The sequence below is a fragment of the Amphiura filiformis genome, chromosome 3, assembly GCF_039555335.1.
Source record: "Amphiura filiformis chromosome 3, Afil_fr2py, whole genome shotgun sequence".
Taxonomy (NCBI): Eukaryota; Metazoa; Echinodermata; class Ophiuroidea; order Amphilepidida; family Amphiuridae; genus Amphiura; species Amphiura filiformis.
This window is the reverse complement of record NC_092630.1, coordinates 29,459,050-29,472,290: the sequence shown is the minus strand read 5'-3', so window position 1 is coordinate 29,472,290 and position 13,241 is coordinate 29,459,050. Positions and strand designations below refer to the sequence as shown.

General features: G+C 33.8%; 1 protein-coding gene across 4 annotated transcripts in view; it reads left to right on the top strand.

Moving 5' to 3' along the window:
• Positions 1–13,241, top strand: part of LOC140148323 (uncharacterized) — a 291,837-nt gene that overhangs the window by 110,596 nt on the left and 168,000 nt on the right. For 2 of the 4 annotated variants that reach the window (XM_072170234.1, XM_072170232.1), the window contains exon 2: positions 4,227–4,278. The exons of the other annotated variants lie outside the window; for them this stretch is intronic. The gene's annotated coding sequence lies outside the window, so the exon portion shown is untranslated. The remainder of the gene's footprint in view (positions 1–4,226; positions 4,279–13,241) is intronic. 4 annotated transcript variants of the gene reach the window in all.

Below are 13,241 nucleotides of genomic sequence, written 5' to 3'. Positions count from 1 at the left end.
TTTTTGATGTGTTCTCAAAATGGGCAAGTGGATGTAAGGGTTTTGAAACAAAGCTCTTCGTATTGTGATCTTTGCGGTTAAATTACCTGTGGCGAGGCTGCCTTTTTGTTTTAGGTAGGGAAAAGAAAGTCAAAGTGTAAGGTTAGCAGCGGATAATCAACTTTATCAAATTTTAAGTTATCGGCTTGGGAAAATAACAACAAATTTTATAGTACTAAAATTTTAACTAAACCGAACTAATTAATCTTACCTAACGATTATAAGGTATAGGTTTGTGCCTAACAATCCACAGTAAATTGGAACATGCGTAGAAAATACTTATTTAGGTCAAGTTAAAAATAAGATTAAAGTCAGGTGGCTCTTATAAAAACTGCTTTTGTTCCAAACCCCCATATATCAGTGATTTTTTTGATGATTTTTTGATGATTTTTTGATGTGTTCTCAAAAATGGGCAAGTGGATGTAAGGGGTTTTGAAACAGAGCTCTCCGTATTGTGATCTTTGCGGTTAAATTACCTGTGGCGAGGCTGCCTTTTTGTTTTAGGTAGGGAAAAGAAAGTCAAAGTGTAAGGTTAGCAGCGGATAATCAACTTTATCAAATTTTAAGTTATCGGCTTGGGAAAATAACAACAAATTTTATAGTACTAAAATTTTAACTAAACCGAACTAATTAATCTTACCTAACGATTATAAGGTATAGGTTTGTGCCTAACAATCCACAGTAAATTGGAACATGCGTAGAAAATACTTATTTAGGTCAAGTTAAAAATAAGATTAAAGTCAGGTGGCTCTTATAAAAACTGCTTTTGTTCCAAACCCCCATATATCAGTGATTTTTTTGATGATTTTTTTGATGATTTTTTGATGTGTTCTCAAAAATGGGCAAGTGGATGTAAGGGGTTTTGAAACAGAGCTCTCCGTATTGTGATCTTTGCGGTTAAATTACCTGTGGCGAGGCTGCCTTTTTGTTTTAGGTAGGGAAAAGAAAGTCAAAGTGTAAGGTTAGCAGCGGATAATCAACTTTATCAAATTATAAAGTTATCGGCTTGGGAAAATAACAACAAATTTTATAGTACTAAAATTTTAACTAAACCGAGCTAATTAATCTTACCTAACGATTATAAGGTATAGGTTTGTGCCTAAAAATCCACAGTAAATTGGAACATGCGTAGAAAATACTTATTTAGGTCAACTTAAAAATAAGATTAAAGTCAGGTGGCTCTTATAATGAAGATTTAATTTGATCTTTTCCCTTACATCATCAAATCCTTCCTTTCTAATAAAAAAAATATTACGAAACACCTGTTACATATGTGGTTATGATCCCGACGGGTGTTCGTCCTATGAAATATTAGACTAATCCGTCCACAGATACTATGCACAAGTTATTAATTTTATTTCTATTTCGGACATTAATACACAGAAAATCTAGCTAAAGTAAACTTGAGATTTTAATAAAACCATGGTCTATATATTTCCAATCAAAGCACACCGTTATATCCCTGTGTAAGAGACACACTCCCAAAGTCCCTTGGCTGATTTTGTTATGTTATTACTTTATTACGAATTAATAGAAGTATTGATAATGATTGACATGATATTGAAGATTTGACAATGTAATGAGAAATCGTTGAGTTGGGCGTCATACGAAGTTTAAATAAAGCATTCCTTGAGAATTAAACTTACTTGATTCTCCTTTACACCCAAATAATGTGTCTGAGGCCTTAAAATGTAAATAATGGAAAAGGAGTAGCTGAACCGATTATTTAAACGTTTTTACTACCAAGTAATTATTTGAGTGTAAAAAATTGGGTGCAAAAATAGTGCGATTTAAAAAATAATAATAATTTGCCCAAGGTCAAGCCTGTATCACGGACAAATTGTACGCTTCACCTCTCGTAATGGCCTGCGTAGAATGTTCACATTTTGGTGCGTTCCAGATGCAATTTAATAGTGCACATTATTTATTTCAACTATACACCTTTTCCCAGACGTCAACGATCATCGATATTGGGTCCTGCATTGGAAGCATCCGCGCTCAAATGCAATAGATCAACTTTCCGTGACGCCCAGCGCACGATTAAGTTCATCACGCCATACCTGACATATCTTGTTAAAAAACCCGGATGGTTACTGTATTAATGAGATCATCAAAATATGTTTTATAGTTAAATATGAATGCTTGGGAACTTTTCACTGCTGTGCATTCAGTTCGTGGCCATTCGCTGTCAAAGTGCAGTGATGTAATAATTGGATTAACTAACATAGCAATAGGTTCAAGCAATTTTTGATTATATCACGCTTGTTTTGAACTTATTGCTATGTATTGTAGTTTATCCGATTATCACATCACTTCGACAGAGAATTGTATAAACATTTCCTTTTCATTTCAGCTAGCTAATATATCTTAAACGAACATATTTCATTGCCACTAAAGAAATGAACAATTTTATTAGAAACATTTATATTAAGATCTCAAAAATAGCACAATGTTCGGAAGTAGCCTACTCTAAAGCGTGAAGTGATACTGATTTGACTTTCATTATCTACTCTCCAAATTCACCATACTAATCTTATTCAAAGTGTCAATTTTTGGTTTTTCTCTAACTTTCCTATAATATGAGCAGCATTATCAACAGTCCCGTGTTAACACGGCCTCAGGGTGTAAAGAACTAAGTGACAATAAGGATTCTCTTGTCTGAGTTACATTGACCACTGTCAAGTGTTAGTCTTAACACGGCCCCAAGGTGTAAAGACCTAAGTGACAATAAGGTGAGCCAATCTAGCAAGATATATGCGCAGTTGTCCATCAGACCTTGCCATCGGCCATCATTTTGGTTAAAAAGAAGATGAACTTAATTATCAACGATTATCTGTATCTTTCTCATGTGATAGTGATCTTAAAGTCACCTTGTTCTCTTATAATTATTTCCATTACATTTGACTTACAATTGTCATCGTTACAAGCTGTGATAGATTAGCGTCAAATGTCGAAATACAGTTTCAACTTGTCACTCGTCCTCAATATGTGAGGCCCTATCTTTCTATTTTTGATTCGTTGATATAAGCTATGTTTCCTCAAAACTGACTCGCCTTGCAGAGCCTTATATCATTAGCGTTAGAATACAGGGTAATAGTGTTCTAGAATAACAAATCTATTTGAATATAAGTAAGATTATCTTGCCAGTTTACACTTGGATTTCAGCAGATCACTCGCAGCAAATTGAGAAGCATTTTATACGCAGTTTTATACAGCTGATGACAGCTGCACAAATACAATAGGGACAGTGGTCATTTTACATGCTATAAGAAAAGACTTCACGCTTAGGAGGCCTCTGAGATATTTAGATTAGATATTTAGCTATATTTTGATGTAAGATATTTAGATGTACTAATGTGACTCTTGTTGTGTTATCATTCGCCTTGAGTTGACGATACGATTTCAATGTGAATTTTGACCTCTGTGTGAACTTTGACCGGCCATATCTTAAAATGCTCAATGCTGACAGAGTTCCAGTAAATTTATTTTTGAAGTTTGTGGTCTTGAGAAGCAATATCCATCAAAACAAAACTATGGACAGCAAAACAAGCTTCTGTGGCAAAATTGAGTTTGGTTGCCCCACTACCACAATTGTTTCAAGAATTAGGGGGGCACCATTATGTACCATTGCAATATAGCGGGAATCGATGTATTGAATTTTAGTCTTGCTTATAGCTTTAGTCTCATCGGAATCATAGTACAAAATCTTACGACAGTTATCCTGATATTAACATTTAACATTGAGTAACAGTATAACAACTGATATTGAGATAAATTACTTTTATATTAAACTGTATGTCATGGGAATGGCCAATTTATCATCTCAATCATCTAATTTATCACGTTTGCTATGTAAATGTAACAATAGTATACCCATACCCATAGCGTTTTTTAACACAATTCAATAGCGAATATTGTAATCTAATTTTCAAATACATTTCAAATTTTAATGTATATCATCGAATGATGTGAAACCATATGAATCGCTAGTATTACCGTACGAGAATGGATTTTTTTCATACTTGTCATATAGAGAGAATTAGAATGATAGTGCAAATTTACCGTATCCCATGAGTAAAGGTCCTCTCGTTAAGTGAACGAAAGATGAATGGCTGTGTGCTAACACTTCATACTATATTTATTTGTTCAGGTTTTTAATTCGTCTGTTTTGCTATTCTAATTTTCAGGTATTCCCGTAATATAAAACAACGAAGAAAATCAAGAGCCACATACGTAAAGGTAAGCAATCCAAATTCAATGCTAGTGCTGTCTTTCTTGTATAATAGACCTTATTTATCCCATCCGAAAGTTGAAATTGCGTGTCGATCTTTACCTCCGTTTTAGCTTGAGAATATGAGAGAGACCCTTTCTGGCTAACAATCTGCACATTTATCATTTGAACAGACATTTCCAGGCCCATCACATGACTCAACTAAAATCACAATGTTTATATATAATAACATTTCAAATGTAGGACTTTAATGTTGCTGTATTGATTGTTTCATCTTGGAACATTTTGCGTATTTGATTGAATTTAAAAAGTAATATTAAGGTTCCGGATTAAGGTATCACATATGGCAGCAATTTGAGACATACGTTCCTGTTTTTTCTGTGCCTAATATTCTCCAAAAGAAAGCACTGAACGATTGTGTTGATGAAAGAGATTGCAACAAGATATGGAAACCTGTGCATACAATATTAACGATGTAATAGAGTATGTCCATCTAAATTCCATCATGAATTTTTATAGGGTGATGATGTTATTTATTTGATCAATCGTCATTGGCATATTTGAAAATGACATCAATACTATAAAGCAGGTTGGTAAGTTAATTTGTTTTAAAAATTGAAAATAAATAAGTGTATGTTTAAAGAAAATAAACAGATAAGAAGTGACTCGTTATCAAATTGCATATACTTCGTGTATAAATGAAAGATTTAAAAGATTCGTGGACACACAAAATGCCTTACATCAGGAAATGGTACGTTGAAAAGCAACGTAAAAACGGTATCATATTTTGATATAAAATATGACGTGGGTCGATTTTTGATAAGGTTGGTAGATTAGATGAAACTGATTGCAATCGATACCAAAATTTGCTTCATACCTCAATCGCTAATGAACAGCGATAAATCACTGACCAACCAGCTTGATACTTACTTGGTGCACCTTTCAAATACCAATGTTATTGGCTGAAAGTCGGTCAAATAATAGCCCGAACTAGCACTATTGAGACTGGACTCTAAATGCATAATACAACTCAATGGATCAGATAACACGACTTCCAACATAACCATACTCATCAAATTACATCACAGCAACAAAAACACTGAATTATGATTGTGTATATGAGTGTATAACTATCTAGCCGTAAGTACATGTATGAAGTGAAATTAAAAAACACATAATTGAACAAGGATCTTTTATAAATCTTCTCGCAAAGAACATATTTTACCACACTTCCACTTTAATAGGTACAAAATACATGTCATGTGACCCTGACGTCATACCTAAATCACATGACCAAAATCCCACTCTAGTCAACCACTCTTCAAAAGGTCACGTCGGATAGTGGACGAAAATTTAAGAATCCAAAAATTGTTATGTGCACAGTTTAAATTTACCTCAACAAAGGTAAATTTGTTAACAGTTTCACAATAATAAAATTAATTGACTAAACGAAATCCTGATACAGCATCTGCTTATTAATGTTCTACACGCATCGCAATGTTATAAGAAACACAGTATTCAAGAAAACAGTTTTCTCCTAATTACGTCTCAAAATATTAAATTAAAGAGCTTATCCCAATCATCAATTTTTCCTCTTATTTTAATATATTTTTATGTACTTGAATGAAAGAGGTAAAACGTGTTTATATAATATTACAGCGCGCCGAAAAATGTTTTAAATATACAGCTTGAAGATATGTGCCAAAAATACTCGTAATCTAACAGCGGGACGATAATTATTGTACATCAGTTAATGTGTGCCTAAAGTGTTCAGTTGTATTGCGTGAATCTTCCTCCTGAGATGCATTTTTCTGCTTCTGTATCCTGTGATGAACATCTGATCTTATCAGAAAAATATTATATAAAATCAATATTAATGGGAATTCAATCTGTTTCCCATATCATTAATCTACCTATTCATCGCTTCGAAAAGTAATATTTTTGCTTTAAGTATTAAAATTGCGTAGGTTTGGTTTGTTATGATGAAAGTGTATAATCTGCGTGGTAATTTGACTGAGAATACAAACACTGTTGAATAGTGTATTACCCCGCTATACCTGTATGTATAATAAATTAGGCACAACGGAATGATGCAGAATGGAATGTAGTGATACAAAAATCAGCTGCGCTGCAATCAAACCTGCTTGTATAATAAAATATTCATCACTTGAAAGTGCGACCAATGAAATTTACAAAGGATGGTACTAAATGGAATTGTATGAACATTTGATATGTTGACTTGACAGGTTAAAGAAACGAATACACCCTAAATCTAAATACCGAATACACCCTAAATCTAAGTTGTGATATCTTTTAACACTTTGGTCACCTCAAATAACATTAAAACATTACGTTTTGAATGGTGCGCTTTACTCTTTAATCTAATCAAGTACCTGTTATAAACTGTCACTTAGAAATGCCTCTCATGTTTAACTTGTGCATTTCCTGCACACCTTCCATTTACTGGTTTGATCAAGGCTTTTTGGCCGTAGCGTGTAGTTTCTAAGTAAATACACCTCAGACAACATTGACACTACTTGTTTTGTTACCAGGTTCTTCCGTGACGTAGCTTTTTATGCATTGGTACGCACAGAGTAAAGTGTGTCATTTATCATCACCACCCGATTATTCTATTCCTTGCTCATTTATCTTGTTCTTCTTTTAGCAATCGTGAGTTTTGATTTGGTTTGTTCAATTTACCGATTTTTGTGGGACGTGATAATATTTTGTGTCATCTTGTTAAATTGTTGCAGTATTGGAATTGGGCAAGGGAAAATGCCTTTTTGAAAAAATTACATGTAGGTGAGCGCTAACGTGTGACATAACGATTGTATGTTGATGGACAAAACAATCATTCCAATAGTATGACTCTGACTGCAGGCTACATGCATAACATGTATGGTTTTCTGTAAACGGGATGGTTTAACATCCCCTCTGAAGGACGGGCTGCTCTCGTGATGATTTATCCAATTCTAAATGCACCATGGGGAGAGCAAAAGCTGAATTCAATTTACAGATGTTGCTAACTAAATTTACTATTTTGATTCCAGACCAAAACCCCCAATACAATTATTTACCACAGCTGGGAATTGAACCCGGACCTCATGCACCTAAGGCGAGTACCCTTACCGCTTTACCTCTCTCTCTTACAGGCAATTATTTCACCCAGCTTTCCAACATCACTGATAACATGAACTATAGCTGGGGAATACAAGCGTTAAAGGTTACCGGCATATCAATTATTGTCATATTCAAAAATAGAATTGTAATTGGCAATAGTTAATCAATATATGCAAGTACTTTGTTGGGCTTGAATAATATAAAACGTTATTAATTTTACACAGTGTTAACCTGAAGCTTTACTACAAGGTAAAAACAGAGACTGAAATAAATAAAAAAATTTAAAACAATGTAAATGATTTTGATAGTGATTTACATTATTTTCTTGTAATTGAAATCCAATCTACAAAAACAGCCACAAGGGTCTTGTAAGAAAATCTATTTTCAACATTCATCCTTGAGCGACTTCATCAACGATTCGCTTAATGAATGATTAACATTTGGAATTGTCTTTTGATAGTTCTTTTCCTATAATAGTATAACATTGTTTTAATAAATTGAATCTTGATGTTATGCAGGTTCTCTTCATGTTTCTTCTTGTTACTATTACTACATCTCTTTTTTTTCCGCTCTAATCTCAATCTCTCTTCTTATCCATTTGAGTCTCTCTATCTCTTTTTCCCATGTCAGCTAGTGTCTCTTTCTGTGTTTTTTTTTCTCTTCGCTATTTTTACTTCATCTTCGTTACCTCTATTTCTTTTATCATTTGCACGATTGTGTACTCTTCAGTGGCGTAGCCAAATGGATGTGCTTCCAACCCCACCCCTGCTTATCATGACCGTCGGGTCACTAAGGCCGTCGGTACACGAAGAGCGTTGGTGAATAAAACTTTGGGTCAACAATAGACAATTTTGTGCGCAGTACTTATAAAACTTGGACGTGACCCTTCCGTTTTTGCCTGTTTGTGTTACCACAATGAATGATATTGATATAAAATCGTAAAAGCGCCAAACATATTTCCGTCGGTACATTACAAGTTGTGCCATATTATTGGATAAGAATGGCCCCAGCAAACACAAAAACGTTTTAAAAAGGTTTTAAATAAGTTATATTTTGGCTTTTGGTTTAGGTAAAAACGTTTTAATAACATTAAAATGTCGGGTTATATAAAGGTCATGATAACGTTTTAAAACGTTTTGTATGAAAACACACTACAACAATATTTTTAAATGTTTTCAAAAATGTTATTGTAAACTATTTTTGCAAACATTTTTGCCAAATATTGTGTCAATACTTAAATAACATTATGTTAAAATATTTGAACCCAGCAAACACAGAAATGGGGTTTTTTTTTCAAAACCTTTTAATTACATTTAAATGTCGGGTTATATAAAGGTCATGAAAACGTTTTTAAAACGTTATTGAAAATATTTTGGGCAAACCCCAAAATAACATTCTGTTTAGAATGTTTTGTATCAAGTTTTCAAGAATGTTTTTGGAATGTTATTAAAACGTTTTTGTATCCTTTTTATAACCCGACATTTTCTGTAAAACATTTTTGTTTAAAAAATGTTTTTAAGGTTATGAAAACGTTTTGTACTCTTAATATACCCTTTATATAACCCGACATTTAAACGTTTTCTGACAACCTTTTGTAACCTTTTACGAATGATGTCGAAAACGTTGTGTGTTTGCTGGGCGTTACCTACGAGATATCTAAATATTCATGTTAGCTCACAATGCCTAAGACTTATAAAGTTTTAATCAAAAGTACATTAAATTTAAAATAAAAAGGAGCTGAAGTATAAACACAGCATAAAATCATGATAATTTATTCTTCACATTCCCATACTTCAATTGAGTTTGATACAACGAGATTAATGAATCATTTTTCTCAAGGCATCATTTCAACCCTATTAAAAATCATTTCAGATGAAATGTGAAAGAATTTCCTTAAAAGTCTTGGAAATAAATCTACCAGTTTGAATAATATAAAATAAGATAATGTAATAAATAGTAAGTTAAGCAAGTTTAGATTACAGAAATATATTATTAGCTAAGCTTATTCTATAAACAAATCACGCATTTCCCTATCACCACCTGCACAGATAAAGTGTAGCTCTAAGCAATACATGAATGTAATTAAAAGCTCAAAAGGATTCTGATCTTTGTAATATTATAGATCTAGATTCACTTGATTATAGTGTTGATGCAAGTCTTCAATTTCAAAGGACACCTATCGCCAGGATGTTTTGCAGACTACCTGATATTTCACTTTAATAATACATAATACATGTATAATGCAGACTAATGCATTTTTTCACTTGTTTGTTCTCGATTCTATAAGCCTCCTAAACACGCGCTAACCGAATTGAAGAAAAAGTAGATCAAATTTAAGCAGTATATCATATAACTGGCTTCAATATCATTTGTTTGTATCATGCAAAAACGTTGTAAGTGGCTTGCGTATTTCTTTGTTACTTATGAACTTCTTGAATTCTTTCGACGATTTGAATCTGTTTTATAATTTCAAATAATGAAAAATAACTTTGAAGCAAGCCTACAAACCTAATAAAAAATTGGGGTACAGATGCACAACATAAAAATGTTTGCTTCAAGCGTTTGATTTAGTTTTCGTTTTCGTAATTTGTAATTCCATTAAATACGCAGACCTGATCGACCTTTTTGTGTGTCATATTTAGCATTACAAAATATTTAGACGAGACTCCCATAAATTTTATCAGTAATCATCCTTACAAACAATTTGTAAAAGATCCACTCCAAGTATTAGCTTCAATAGATTGGCGACGCACTGCCAACCCAGAGGGATTCAATATGTCATTTGTATGGTTGTATACATTCTTTCCAAAGCCATTTGCCGGTAACAGGTTTTTTGCTACACATTATATTAGCTATAAGTTGCTTACCGCTACAAGTCTACCATCAAAAAGATTTGTACCAATTGTTGGGTGAATGTAAAAAACGCCAAAGGTGAAGGCACGATGCTCTTGCAATCTGACCACGAAATAAGTTACGCATTTCATTCATGTCATTACAGCGCCCTCACACATTTTGTAATCCCGATATCTATCCAAGATGTATCACGTATTATGCGTGCAATGCAATCAACGTGTTCAATTCGTATAACTATATAACAGGTTGTGAGATGTACATGCATCCACCAATCCAGAAAGTAAACGGTTGCTTTTCTTGTAATTCTCAAGATGTCTACTCCCGGACCAAACATTGTTTGAGTGTACATGTTATCCATTTCACAGACATAGATAATGGAACAATTATATAGTATCACAAGGTTGAACCACCCGGATATTTAGTCCGCACCAAACAGTTGTGCGATAGACTCTTTTATACACTTTCACCTGTGTAGAAACAGCCTTGAACACGTGAAATAGGGAAGGGTTTTGACATAAGAAAGAGCAAGTACCGAAATCTCAGTGTAAAGGCTACGGAGCGTAAACTGTCCTTGTTTTAAATTTGCATTCTGATTTCGGTTTTGGAGAAGGTAGAAAATGATGGAAATGCAGCTGAAGAATAATTTACCATACTGTCTGTGTAAGCAATAAGTAAGAATGCATTCATGTATTATGAGAGGCAATGCATTATTCAAAACGTATAACTCTCTAAACGTTTTAAATAGCTTCTAACCAAATATGTTACACTCTAAGTGACTACATATTGAATCGCCAGATTAATGTAAGCAATATTCAAATCAGCATATAAATATAAGGAATATTGAGCGGGAAAACAGCAAATTTGCACAGGTGTAAAAGTGTAGTGCTTTCACCTGATTCATTCAAATACTTTACCCACGTCGTCCCTACATTAAACCAATAATTTATTCTACATGTGCATGCTTCCACTTTATAGTAGCGTAGGTGATGATGCAGCACTCAGATCGTTAATTTAAATTGTTGACATTTGCAGGTGCACAATTTGTAAATTTCTTTTTCAGAAAACAACATCACTACCTGCAACCAACAATAGATGACATTATATAAACACGTGCAATACGCTGTTGGGACTCGCCCCATGGTTTACTGGATTTACATATTCATGATGAACAAGAATGTCACAAATTTGTATCATGATTTATTTATTTGTGATGCGAATAAATTGCTGCATTTATATATCACACATTGTTAACGCAATTAAATGATCCATTCGAGACTCACTGTCAGCATAATAATTGTTGTATTGCCCTACTAGCTCTAGAAGAAATTAATAGGGGTGAAATCGCTGGCATTTATCGAAGGTCTGTTCTAATTAAAGGTCCGCATTGTTGACATTCATTCTGTGTGCTCGGACTGATTATTAACTGTTCTTGTAGCGATTGTAAAACAAACTATATATATTGTCACTTAAGTCAAGACGAAATAAAGTTGGTACTCCAATGTATTTCATGGATTAAGATAAAAAACCAATGCATATTTGAATTGATATTCAACTGATAATAAATTTTAAAAAATTATCATTTGTTGGCTGTTAAAATGGCATAGAGTTGCAGCTCACGGGAGTTTTGTGTATGGCAATACATTATCAAGTGACTTCACTTGGTCCCATCGCTATGGTAATTAATGCTTCTTGCCACGTGCAATCCTAAAAACTGCGAGCTTCTATTGTTTTTCGGTGCCCTTATTCAAATTCATATTAAAAACAGACTGACAGAATGCACGGACTAAAGAGAAATGCAAGTTAAAGAATAAGAAAAAAAGTATTTGGCACGTTATATTTATATTACGTTACACGTCGAAATTATTAGAGTGCATATTGAAGGGTATCCCATCAACTATCGCGGGTGATAGTAGGTAGTACTGTCACCCTGTCCATTTGTGTTTGTATTTGCCTGAAAGCGGGAAACGGTAGAAATATCAAATGTCATGTGACCCCCATTTTACCCAATCAGATGACAGAAAAATATGTATAAATTGAGATATCACATCCGTTTAAGTTAATACTAGTTACTATCCCGTTCCCTAATACAGGAACATTTTTCCTCAATACACCACGAGTTCAACGTAATCGATGGGTGGTTTACAATGCATGTCACAGTATGGTAAAAGCCCGAGTGCACGGTTTCACATTCGTAATGCAAATTATGATACTGATCCGTATCTCGGAAATTGGTTTTATACCGCTCATACTCTTACTACCACTAGTCCTAGCAGAGTCTGTTTATTGCATAGACTAACTGTATAGTAAAACAAACGGATAGTGTTGTTTTCGTAACTTTACTCGATTGCCGAGTTCTTATTTTATCGCCTGGCTTTTTTATCACATTCACCCCCCCAACTCTTACATGCACCTCCTTTGAATATGATTGTAGTTGATATTGTTGTAGTTGTAATTGTATTTCTGCGAAAAACAAATTGACGTTTTTCTAAGATGTTTACATGTCGAGTGTTGAGAGCCAGAAAGCCTCAACTCACAATCACCTGCTCCCTCAAAATGAGCATAAAGTCGCCAGAGCACTATAGAAGATACAGTCCATTGATCATGACAAAATTTAATAGAAAACAAAATACATTGTGAAGGAAATATTGATATTTGAAGACCAAAGCAAAGAGCCAACTTATGCTCATGTTGTGATAGCTGGTCATAGTGAGATACGGCTTTCTGGTTCTGAGCCCTCGATGTATATGTTTTTATTAATATATGTGACCCGGCAGCACAAATGAGCCGTAAATTTCCTAAATTGTATTCTGAGTTACGGTGTAAAATATGTACGAAGGTCATATTCATCGGTAACTTAAGCTGGCCCGACATCCGTCTCATTTCGATAGTCAGAAACTAATCAATAATCCTATTGTTGAAGTGGATAATAAGCTTCTACCTTAGATGGCTATAGAACTTTTAATAGCTCTGGTCTTTGTTTGCTTATATTGCTAAATCC